This window comes from Lepisma saccharinum, chromosome 1 (genome assembly GCF_977018435.1).
Source record: "Lepisma saccharinum chromosome 1, izLepSacc3.1, whole genome shotgun sequence".
NCBI lineage: Eukaryota > Metazoa > Arthropoda > Insecta > Zygentoma > Lepismatidae > Lepisma > Lepisma saccharinum.
Genome location: NC_139229.1, coordinates 222517243 through 222530953, shown reverse-complemented (window position 1 = coordinate 222530953; position 13711 = coordinate 222517243). Strand labels below are relative to the sequence as shown.

At 42.7% G+C, this 13711-nt stretch overlaps 1 protein-coding gene across 1 annotated transcript in view; it reads right to left on the bottom strand.

Moving 5' to 3' along the window:
* Positions 1-13711, bottom strand: part of LOC145992018 (uncharacterized) — an 87692-nt gene that overhangs the window by 27686 nt on the left and 46295 nt on the right. The gene's annotated exons all lie outside the window — the stretch shown is intronic.

Genomic DNA, 13711 nt, shown 5'->3' with positions numbered 1-13711 from the left:
GGAGAGAAAGGGCAAGAGCATCAAAGCTCTGAGAAAATATAAAAAAGAAACGCTCTCCAACATTGATGTGGAAAATTTGAAAACAATGAACAATGAAAACACTTCAGGGGTGTTTTCATGTCGAATTCTCTTCCTATCAAGGGACCATATAAAAAAAGAGTGTGGAGTAGTTAATTTGGATAGTTTCAAAAAATCAAGGCACTCACTGGATCTGTTATTACAAAGAAGCTGACACTGTTTTTGTTTTTGATTCTTTGGGTGGCATACCACCAACAGATTTAGTCAGTTATCTCAATACTCCTAATCTCTATTATAGTGAGGAGCGCATCCAGGGTTTCGAGGATGTAAATTGTGGCCACCTATGCGTGTCTATGCTAACCTTCATATCTCGAATAAATAACCCATCAATCGAAGATTTCCAGAAAACACTGTGGCATCTAAAGCATCATAGGAGTGTTCCATCTCACCAGCGAGACTTCGGTATTGAAACTCAGCTTATACGATGATATAATCTATCCTAAATCATAGGTCTTCGCGCTTTCTACAGTATGTCTCTTATTTCCAATATCACAGAACTCAATAATTGATAGGGTCACAGTAGTCAATGAAGAAATTGTTTTCACTCCTGCTCAATATAATCTATCTATATTACAAGCTCAACTGCCGAGAGGAGTCTTCCTATCACAAAACTCCGTTACATACGGACGGGAATTGGTTTCTGCAACTTAAACAGTGGATCTGGGTACACTCGGTAAGCTACTGGGTTTTGAGAACAACACCAAACTCGAGCCCGGCATCAAACACATAAGTAATCCTTAGCCATAGGGACTCTGAATATCCATTCTAATGTAGCAAAAGCGATAATTACCAATTCCGATGGCGGCATAAGCAGTCACAAACAAACTGGAATCATAGCGACTTTTCAAACCGAGTTCCGAGTTCATGGAGCCGATCGTCTACACACCCTCGTCACCGATCTAAATTCCAGCATGTCAGAATCGCATAGGCCATATTTAGTTTATTTTACTTTGCGTTTTGTACCTCTTGGCTAATTTGCGAAGATGGAGATGAGTGATGAAATGATGAAATTGATAAATGGACATTCACAAAAAAACAATCCCGAGCGGGATTCGAACCTGGAACCCTTGGCGTCGCAGCGCGATGTGCTAACCACTCGGCCACAGGGTCCGGCAGGCCATATAGAGTTGATGGTAACCAATGAAAAGGGAGAAGTGGTAGATTTTGCTGGTGCTGCCACAACAGCAATCATAGATATTAATATATAAAAAAACCATCAACATGGAGCATATCGAGAGTTACGAATTGCAGTCTTTCCCTCCCAATCGCCACACTTTTTCCAATTTCAACGAGCCTAATCGAGAGATAGAAATAAATGTGTACGTTGGATACGGCTTTGTGCTCACTCACAGGGCCGATCTGTATATCAAATTTGAAATGGTGAAAAATGAGAGCGGCGAGGTTTTTTTCCCCGGTGCAAACATGAAACTAGTAGATAATTTTGCATCACACTTGTTCTCTCAAGTAGAAATCAGAAAAGACAGTACTGTGATAGATCGAATAGACTATCCGGGCATCACTTCTACTGCCATAGGAAAACTGAAATTTTCCAAAGTAGATGCGACCAATTACCAGGCAGGAGGCAGGAGCCAAAATCCTAACAAAGAGCCACAGTCCTGTTTCCCATGCGCCTGTTGCCGGGTTTCTTCTCCGACTACAAGGACATCATATGGAAGGGTGGTTTAAGGGTCACTTTTCGCAGGACAGCCAACGACAACGACGTTCTAATGCGTTACAGTACCTTGAACGCAGATGGCACAGAACTCCCCAACACCTTACCCGAAGCAGCCAAGTGTATCATCAATACCATAGAGCTGAGGATACCAGTAGTGGAACACGAGACTAATTATGCCCTCAAATACAAAGCGAATATTCTGAAAAATCCACAAGTGCCCATCCAGTTTTACACCTACCAGTGTGTCCAGAAACCAGCATCTGGTGGGCATTACGAATTTGACGCCACAAATCAATTCAGTAGTTGATATGCCAGATTTCGTAATTGTGCTGTTCCAGATCGGGAGGGAGAGAAAAATCAGGAAAAAGATTCCAGCAAATTTGACAGTTGCAAGATCAAAAATGTCTATCTCAAAAATGGGCGCAATGAAATTTTCCCTCGCGAGAATTATAATCTTGACATAGCACAGGATGATTATCTCAAATTATATGAAGCATACATAGCATACAAGAGAGTAACTGAGGGAAACATAGATGTATACTACAATCCCAGCGAATTCACGGTGCACAGACCTATGTTTGTCATCTACACATCGAAAAGGAAACAAGTGGGGGTCACTGATAGAACTAATATCAAGATTGTGTGCGAATTCCATTAGCCTCTGCCCGACAACACTTTGTGTATTATTATTCTTATTGCAGAGAAGACTTTTGCATTTGGTGTGAAGAATGAGCGCGTCACAGAACAATTTTAATACAGTCCAGTTGCCGAGAATCTCTTAATTTACTAGGCCACTACACTGCTGTCTGTGAACAATTTTAATACAGAGAGGGTATCCTTTCCCGGGAATCAAACTAGGAACCCTTAATTTACTAGACAACACTGGATCTATAAAGAAAAACTCACTTAAGCCAATTATTTTGACAAACTGTATATGTGCTTAGGCAGCAGAGTTCTCACGTCTTGGCCAACTATTTTCTGCTACACAGTTTGTCTAGTCTAGACGTACCTGTACCATTGCTGCTGCTCTTAATACTGTCTACATAGGTAGAATTCACCCATGCAACTAACTGAGTGCAATTTTATCGCAATGCGGCTCTAACCAACTGGTCAATACGATGACCTCACGTGTTAGCTATATCGACCCGTCAGTTGCTAGGCTCTGCTAGACTGTCACGGAGCTCGTGCGGTTAATATATCAACCCATCAATTATCGGGCACCGCTTGATTATCACGCGGTCAGTATATCAACTCATCAATCTCCCGGTAATATTATGCCTACGCAATATCGTAATATGTTGCAAACAAATACAAAACACAATTATCATTTGTTAGCAACGGATTTCTCCCAAACCTTCTCCATTTTTCCAACTCGAACACGACAAATCAGAACAGAGAGACAAATTATAGATAATTACAGCTTTTCCAAACTATCGCTGTGACCTTCTATTGTTTGTACCATGGCATATGAACTGTGGCAGCCGGTCGATTCATCTAACACGTGAGGTCACCGTATTGACATCAGAATAAGCCGGCTTTAGACGAAAGCATTTCCTTTAACAGTTTTGCTGGCATAAATTCTACTTAAATGCTTCCAAAAATCTTATAACAGACATTACTTTACGCGAAAGCATTTTATGGAAAATTTCGGTTGCCTGTTTCAATTACAATGTACAATACATACAGCACAAAAGGCACGTCGAGTTACATAGTCAATGATGTATGCACGGTGTTTACAATTAAAAATGCTAAAATATTCTTCATACGCCTTCATGGCGTGGTGCTATGCACAGGGGAGCACTTTACCTTTTTTTAAAAAATATTCTTCAATACGTGTACAGTAAACGTTGTAAAGTATGAATTTAATCAGCGCCATTCTTCTCTACCTTAAACTATTTAATACGAAGCAATATTCCTCTCGGTTGAATAGTTATCGTGGTTTAAAAGTGTGAAGTGATACCTGGTGATAAGTTCTTTAAATCTCACGCAACCGCCATTACATTTGCACTCGTAACTATGATTAGTTATGCTACGAAAATGGAATCGGTTCTATCCTTGAGAAATGCCATGGCATCTGAAATGCCATAACATTTCTCACTTTACACGGTAGCTTTTTGGTCATGACATAAAGATTAAGAAAAATGCAAAGGAAAATGCTTTGGTCTAAAGCAGACATAACACTAGCTGAATAAACTATCTTGGTCTGGAGAATAGTCATCCCATAACAATACTACAGCTCTGTATGTTCTCCCCCAAATTTTTCTCGTAACTAATAATTCAGATAGGATAGACGATTATTATTATCATTATTAAAAATATTTTATAAGAAGACAAGAGTCAAGTGAAGAGTCAAGTGACAGATTCTCTTGTTTTGAGGCATTGTAGGTAGACGAATTTTACTATTTTAGCCACCAGGGCTAACCAGTACTTAGTTGGATACTAAAACTAACCAGTACTTGAGTATCCTACAAAATACTGCACCATCATCATTACCTCCAAACTTGGACCTGTTGCCCTCCCTACTATCTAAAGTCAACGGTTTGCTTATTATTCATCTCAATAGCATCCTGACCCAGTACGACGATGACGTGGGCAAAACTTTCTATGTATTCAACAAAACTTGAATTATTACCAGTTCCTCATCTCTGGCAAACTGCAGTTCAACATGAACCCTGAGAACAAAGGGGAGGTCAAGGTTTCCTCAGGCAAGAACATCTATCGCATCAAGCATGATAGGATGGATGCGACTACAACGTACGATGTGTCTGCTGGCGATAGCCTGTACGTGGAGCTCTTGGACGACTGTGACAAACTCATCACTCTTTTCATAGAAATGAAAATCACCTACCCTATAATAAATAACTTTAGCAACAATGCCTAATGACATCTTTGGTCACACGACACGCGACGACCACGACGACGAGCTTCTCATGCTCGACGTCAGGGTGAAGAAGCTGCGAAGCGACCTGCAAGCTCTGCAGTCCACGCTCAAATCCGGTCTCCAGCCAGAGATAGCCAGCCTGCAGTCTCAGTGCCTGGACCCCGTACTCAAGATCGAAGCCAAGCTTAAATCGCTGCTGCAAAAGTACACCGACCTCGCGTCAATAGACATCCTCGAGAACCTGGCATTGAGTGTAGGCAAGCTCCAAAACGAACTTGTGAAGCTGCAGCAAACGCAGACCTCCGATGTGGAACAGCTGAAGCGACACTTGCAGGACCAAACGAGCACCATCCAGACTGAACTGCAAAACATTATCCAGAGTATAAAAACTCAAGATGACTACGATCGCGTGAATGTCAGTATTGCCAAATTGCACGAACAGTTTCAATCGTTCGAAATTCCTACGTTGGAAAGCATCAAGACTGAGCTTCAAACGTACGCTTTGCATGCAGCCATAAACGAAGTTAAAACTAAACTCCAATCGCTACAGGACTTCATCAACAATCTACCTTCGTCCAGCGAGCTGAATGCTATTGCCCGTAGCGTGGCCAACATAAAACTCCAACTTGAGACCTACGAGGAATTCGGGAAGTTGCAAGGCACCATAACGCACATTGAGGATGCTCTCGCCGTCATCAAAAATGATCTGGCAAACGTACACAAAGTACTGGAATCCAAACTGCCTGGCGTCAGGGATACTCTGGCTAGCGTCCAACAGCAGATCACCAAGTTGGAAAATCTCAACACCGAATCCGAGTTGTTGTATTTTCATCACTTGATCGACGACATACAGACTAAGTTGGAAAGTTTGCAACAATCCAAACCCACCCAGGACGACATAACACAATTACAAGAAGGCATACGCGCTGCTGCTGCTGCCTCAGAGTTGGACGCGATGAAAAAGCTTTGGAGTCGCTCCAAAACACGGTGGCCACCCTGCCTACCTCGCAGGAATTGAAAACGTGAAGAGGGCTCTCAACCGAATACTCAAATCCGACGACATCAAAAACATCCAAACCGAAATTGAATTGCTTCGGGAGTCTGTTGCAACCTTGCCTACCAATTAGAAATTAGAACCCAGGTCCACGACCTTGCAACCCAGAGCTCCAAGTTGAAAGAGCAAATTGGCAGCATCCAGTCGAGCCAGGAATCGACCATAGCCAATTTCAGTACCCAACTACATGAGTTAAACGAAAAATTCAAGAGGCTTATTGTCGATGTGAAGATCAAGCCCGATTACGACACTGTTGTCCGTGCTATCGAGGAGCATCTGGAATCAATAAATGCTAGATTGGAAGATGTGGAGAACGAGGTTCGAACCAATGTAAACACCCTGAACGCAAGCATCGACAATCTCAAGTCCACTGTTGTCATCGAACTGTACAGCATTCCAAACAGAGAGTTTTCCTCGCTCTTCCATCCGGGTGCCAAACTCTACATGCTGACTCCTACCAAACCCTATCACCAGTTTTTCATCGCTGGCACACTTCAGTTCGTCAAGATTTCCTACTGTTCTTTGCCTCACGCAACCCACTACCCAACCATGACCATGACGAACATCGGTGACGAGCCTAAAATAAGAGGAGTGGAGTTGGTCGATTTCACCCATCCCGAAACTCGCGAGACTGCCTATGCCGAAAATGCCACTTAAAATATCGACATAGAAATAGGTGACAAACTGTACATAGAAAACCCGGCATTGTCTGCAGCCAGAAATCCCATCCAAGCTAAATTTTTATTTTCGCGCAATGTCTAGGCCGACTATTGTGAACGAGCTGCACAAACCTCCACGGCGAAACTACAAACGATTGGCGGTAGTAACCAAAGGCATAGACGACCTGTGGCAAGCTGACCTTGTGGAAATGAGCAGCGGCAACTTAAAAAAAATACATAAAATCAACGAGGGAAAGAAGTATCTTCTCACCATTATAGACACATTTTCAAAATTTGCTTGGGCTTTACCCCTCAGGGCAAAAACAGGAACCTGCGTAGTGGAAGCATTCAAAACTATTTTCAATGAAAGCGGCAGGTGACCTCGATTTCTTCAAACAGACAACGGAAAAGAATTCTGCAACTCTGTATTTCAGCAATTTATTCAAAAACAAAATATTCAACATTACTCGACCTTTAGTCACTCGCAAAACACGCATGTGGAAAAGATTCACGCTTCAGGGGAATTACAAGTGGCTTGACATGCTTCCGGAACTTGTTAACAGCTATAATCACAGTTTGCATCGCACGATAAACATGAAATCAGCTAACGTCAACAAATCTGACGAGCAACGTTTAATTTCTACGGTTTATTGTTCAAAATACAAATTTACAAGCAAGAAACCGAAATACGAAATTGGAGATCAGGTGAGAATCAGTAAATTTAGGCGTGTGTTTGAAAAAGGCTTCACTGAAAATTGGAGTACGGAACTTTTCACCGTAGTTCGAGTCTTACCTGGAAATCGTCACACGTATATAATAAAAGATAATCGCGACGAAATTCTGAAAGGAAGATTTTTACGAAGAGGAACTTTCTAAAACAAAATACCCCGACACGTATCTTATTGAAAAAGTATTACGTAGAAAAGGTGACAAACTGTTGGTGAAATGGCTGGGACTCGAGGAAAAAAGTTGGATAGACGCCAACGAGGTGATTGTGTAACGGGTGCTTGGGATGTGGTACGCCGACTGCCAGAATTTCCATCGAAACGTCAGGATAGAAAAAATGGCGAGCTTCTACCCGACAACATTCGCTGCCTCATTGTTGGACCTTCTGGATATGGAAACACAACGTTACTTATTGATAATTTTCTTCTTACACCCAACTGGTTAAACTGGAAGAACAGGCACCTGTATGTTTTCTCCAAAAGTTTGGAGCAACCGAAGTATCGCCAGCTGTCGAAACTTTACGAGGGACTAGGCATAGCTATATTTGCTTCTGAAGTGATACCACTAGACTGCTGTCTCGAAAATTCGGTGGTAGTTTTTGACGATGTGATCCTGGAGAACCAGAACGAAATTCCCAGTTGTTTTACTCAGGGTTGGCACAGTGGCATGGACTGCTTCTACCTTGCTCAGACTTTTTCCAAAATCCCCAAGCAGCTACTGCGAGACAATGCTAATTTCATTTGTTTGTTTCGTCAAGACTACACCAATTTAAAACACGCTTACGATGATTATGTAGGTGGGGACATAAACTACAATCAGTTTTCCAAATTTTGCTCTTCATGCTGGAACCAAGATGATTTCGAATTTGTCACAATAGACATGACGAGGAAACTCAATAACGGAAAATACAGAAACAAAATTAATAATTTTCTAAACGTTGCAACGTTACAAGAAACGTCTTGACCTATTATAAATAACTACATACAAAAAAATGGAACGCAAACTTGCAGACGACAACCTAAAGCTGTGTAGCTACCTGGCAAAAAGGTTTATGGGTTGGAAATCCGAGAATCGTGGAATTTACGAAGAGAAAAAGCGTCAGGACCAACCTATCATCCATGCCATCAGTGGACTTGGTAAAGAAATCAAAGATGATACCGAGCAAAACAAAGAGTTAATCAACGTTTTTGTGCCACTTACTGCTCGAAATTATACCATACCTACACCGATATCCAGCATTCACACTACTCCGTTCGAACTTGCTCCGGCTCCGAGACGTCAGGCTCTAGGCAGTACCTCTTCGGACAAGCTAGTCGAGCTGGGTCCGTTGGCGAGGGATTACCTAAGCACCGGGAAATTCGAAAAATACGAGGTATTCGGATTGTACCCGACCATGGAACATAACGAGGGTGTGGTTTGGAAGATTGGAAAGTCAAAAGTCACGTTCGAGGGCGACGATGTAAAAGTTAATTTGGGCGAGAAGAACAGCTGGACCAGGTATCCTGGCACGGTGGGACTGTGGGAACTTATCACTAAGAAGCAACCTAAAGATTATACAGTCGAGGATTACCAAAGTTGCACAGAAAGTTTGATCATGACGGACGCACTGTACCAAAACAACGATGCAACACAGAATCGCGTGAAATCTAGCAGCGGTGAGAAGTATTACAGGAACCTCATCAAGCCAATATGGACCCAGCTCAAGACTGGCAGCGGTGTCAAACTCTACAACACCTTGCTCAAGGACTTTGTTTGGGTAGACGACGTAAGGAAGACGTAGATCGATTGCTGGTTATCGCAGGCGAAGAAAATGCAGGCAATCGCAACTTCCACAACGAGAAGATGGGCATCATGGACATGATTAGCACCAAGCCTGCCAACTTCATTGTTAACAACAGAAAAGGTATAGGTTACCTTATCAAAATCATCAACATCCTGCCTCCCAAATTCTGGAATGTAGCCGAGGGTCGAGGTTTGGTGAACGATATTATCAACAAGCTACCCTTCGAGATGCACCTGCCAGGTTACCAGTACTGCGGTCCGGGTACGAAACTCGAACAGCGACTGGAAAGAGGAGACAAGGGAGTGAACCCACTGGACGCAGCATGCAAGGACCACGACATTGCCTACAATGCTCACACATATCTTGACGCACGTCATGATGCTGACAGAAAGTTGGAGCATGCGGCTTTCGGGATAATCGTCAGCAGAGATGCCTCGCTAGGTGAACGGGTTGCCGCATTGAGTACGACCATCGACATGAACACATAACAAAAATTAGGGTGGGGATTGTAACTAAATAACCCTTGTGAAAAAAGCAACTTGTATAACCAACCTACCATCACTTCATTGCATTAGGCAAAGCAGAGATTTTTCTTACCCTCTCACGATATATAAATAACATACTATCACCATGAAGCCCAAAGGTGTCGTTTACCAAATACCTTATGCAAACCTCAAGTCTCTCGGAATATTAGATGGAATGCTCACCAAAAAGCAGCGCGAGAAGAAACATTCCTGCTTGGCAAAAGGTCATGGAATGAAATTGCTGCTCAGCATTCCTCAGTTGACGAGGTTACAAGGTTCGCGACAGCAGCAGAAGACTGGAGGTTTCATATTCAGCATCCCGGCTGTCTTGGCAGCTTTGGGTTTCTGTAGGCAGCTTGGCAGGAGGTAGTGCCGCCATTGCCAAGACCGTCATCGATGCAAAAAAGAACAAGGCCAAGTTAGAAGAGCAGAAACGCCACAACCTGGCTATGGAGAAGAAGGGGAAAGGTGTGACCAAAAAGCGAAAAAACAACCTCGAAGCTTTGGAAAAGTTTTAAAAAAAGAAGAGCCTCTGTCCAACTTCGATATTGAATCTTTGATCGAATCGTTGGGGATCAAGCACTTCAGGGGAGTTTTCATGTCTGATTCTCTACCTTCTGTTGTGAAGAAAAAAAAGTGTGGCGTGGTTAACCTGGACAGTTACGAAAATCCAGGTACCCATTGAATATGCTACCTGAAAGTCAACAACAACAAAGCATTTGTTTTCGATTCATTCGGAGGTACACCACCTGCTGGGTTGGTAAAGTATCTCAGTGTTGTCAACCTCTACTACAATGACGAACGCATCCAGGGTTTCAGCGATGTGAACTGTGGCCATCTCTGCGTTTCCATGCTTGTCTTCCTCTCGCAATTAAAAACCCAACAATCGAGGATTTCCAGAAAGAATTGTGGCACCTGAAGCACTATGGGTGTATTCCATCTCAGAAGCGAGACTTCGCCTCTGAAACTCGCATTGCATGACGATATCATCTATCCTAAATCTATTGCTCTTCGTGCATTCTACAGCATGTACCTGATACCTAATGTGACGGTACATAACAATACCATCAAAATTGGAAGCGAAAAAATCAGCATCACCCCTGGCCAGTACAACTTGTCTACCTTGCAGACTCAATTGCCAAGAAGTGTACTGTTGTCGCAAAATTCTGTAACTCACAGGGTGGAACTAGTGTCTGCCACAGAAACCGTAGACCTGGGTACCATCGGAGAGCTTTTGGGATTCGAGAACAACACAAAGCTCGAACCTGGCATCAAGCACATCGGTGCTAACATTCCTAAATTTCTAGCCATCGAGACTCTGAACATACATTGCAATGTGGCAGAAGGTATGATCACCAAATTCTTGGACGGCATCCCAGGGAGTCACGAGCAGACAGGTATTATCGCTACGTTCAAACCAAACTCTGAGTTCATGGAGCCAATTATCTACACACCCTCCCCACCGATATACTTTCCTGTATCTCGTAATCGCATAGACAACATAGAATTGGCAATTACCAACGAGAAGGGGGAGGTGGTTGATTTTGCAGGAGCCACGACCACTGCCGTCGTGGAGATTAACATATAATAAATAACCATTATAGAGCAAATCGAAAGTTACGAGTTGCAGTCCTTCCCACCCAATCGTCGCACATTTGCCAACCTCAATGAAGCGAATTGAGAGATAGAATACGACGTGGACGTCGGGGACGGGTTTATTCACCCTCACAGAGCTGATTTGTATATCAAGTTTGATGTTGTGAAGAGAGACAACGGCGAAGCATTCCTTGCCAATGCAAATTTAAGACTTGTAGATAATTTTGTGCCGTACCTGTTCTCACAGGTGGAAGTTAGAAAGCATGGCACCGTCATCGATAGGGTTGACTACCCCGGGATTACCTCTACAGCTGTGGGAACACTGAAACTCTTCAAGACCGATGCAGCATACTACCAGACAGGGGGATTCGAAGCAGGTACAAAAATCAAAACTCAAAGTCACACAGTACTGTTTCCCATGCGCCTGCTTCCTGGCTTCTTCTCCGACTACACAGAGATTATGTGGAAGGGTGGTTTGCGCTTCACTTTTCGCAGAAGCGCCAACGACAACGATGCGCTGATGCGTTACAGCACCTTGAGTGCAGACGGTTTAGCACTTCCCAACACACTACCCGATCCTGCCAAGTTCATCACCCAATCCATGGAGCTGCGCATGCCCGTAGTGGAATACGAAACTAACTACGCTCTCAAGTACAAAGCAGACATTTTGAAGAATCCCCAAGTACCCATCCAATTTTACGGTTACCAGTGTGTACAGAAACCTACTTCCGGCAACCATTGTGAATTTGACGTGACCACACAGTTTAACAGCATCCGGTACGATATGCCAGAGTTTGTGGTCGTGCTCTTCCAGACAGGGGAGGACAACAACCAAGAAAAAGATTCGAGCCAGTTCGACAACTGCAAGATCAAGAACATCTACCTCAAAAATGGCAGGAACGAGATATTCCCACGTGAGAACTACAACCTGAATACTGCAAACAACGACTACCTGAAACTGTACGAGGCATACACAGCTTACAAGAGAGTGACCTCCGGCAATGTGGACGTGTACTACAACCCGAATGAGTTCATAGCTCGCAGACCCATGTTCGTCATTAACACATCGAAGAGAAAGCAGGTGGTTGTTAACGATCGTACCAACATCAAAATTGTGTGCGAGTTCCATGACGCCTTGCCTGCCGATACTCTATGCAGCGTCATTCTTATTGCAGAGAAAACTTTTGTGTATGATGTCAAGAATGAAAGAGTGACTGAACAGTTTTAGATACAAGAAAAAAAATGGGATAAATCTATAAAAATTACGCTGACCTTAGATCCAAACATTCTTCACACATAAAAAAAAATCACTATACTATAGAAATTTATGGCAATACTGAGTAGTGCCAACTTCTATTTGTAGGTTAGGTTCGCCTGTGAAATATCATATGGTGAAATTTTCGTGGGGTGGGTTGGCAACACTGCGAGCCCCCACTGTTGCCCCTCCAAAAGTATTGGGGCATTGAACCAATGCCACGACATACATCGTGAAAAGGGGGGCTCACACATCATAAAAAATACATCGTAGCCGTTTACGCTGAGGGCCCCCACCTAAAGAAAAATAAGGTACCCAAATACATCGTAGGCGTTTAGGTTGAGGGCCCCACCTACAAAAATAAGGCCCGAAAATAAGATTGAGCAAGAAATAGGGCTAGAACATCGTCAAATGCTATAAAATCACCCGTAAAAGGCTGTAAAAAGTGAATAGGTTAAGTTATATCACGTAAGATCATGGCATACCTACAAAGGTGAGGCTCCAAAAATAAGATTGAGCAAAAAATAGGGCTAGAACATCGTCGAACGCAATACAATCCATAAAAAATCATCAAAATCATCAAAATATGTGACAACTGAGGTTAAATACTAGGCATACCTACAAGGGTGGCGTAGAACCAATAGGTTTACACTACTAGCATTGCATTTCTTGGAAAATTCTTATATGTTTTTATACCCCACATGGCCCCCTTGCCATTTGAAAAGTTGACCTCGATCCAAGATGGCTGCCATGTCTCGGAAGCACCCTCACACATAGGCCCCTTACCCTTACCCCGATGTACTCAGGTGAAGTTGGATCTGCCATTACCGCATCCGTTTCAGAGATAAAAGGGTGTCCTGGGACTTATGAATCACCCTGTATAAATCTGCAATGGCGAGGTACTGACCATTTGCAGACCTAGTGTTTTGGATGAAATGGATGTTTTGTGGGAAGAGCTTACATTTTTTGTTAGGGAGTGGGCCAGACGAAACTTAAATATCTGCTTTCGTGGGTAAAATGTCAGTAAAATAAATATTGTAATATAACATTGGTTATATCGATTTGGATATTTAGAAAACTATAAATGTTACAAGTATGAAATTTTTGCACAATGAATTTGAATTCGTATTCAAATGCTAATTACTTTTAATATAGATTATCCTTCATTAGCAATTCGTTACACTTTTTACATGAGGAATAATCGGAGGATGTGCTAATGTGGCGATTGGTACCCAGAGAGAATATTATGGTTAAGTAATGCATGCAGCTCCTTGTAGTGAAGTAAACAAATCAACATTGTTTCTTCTGAAACAACTTTCATGTGATTAAATCGATGTTAGTGATATATGGCTCCGTTGGATCTTTGGCCGACACTACAGAAGACTTTTTCGGAATTTCCTCTTGTTTTGAAAATCCAAATTCGATTCCAAAAAGTACATATGCTTAGAATTACTTCTAGGCCACTCGAGTGACTTTTAGT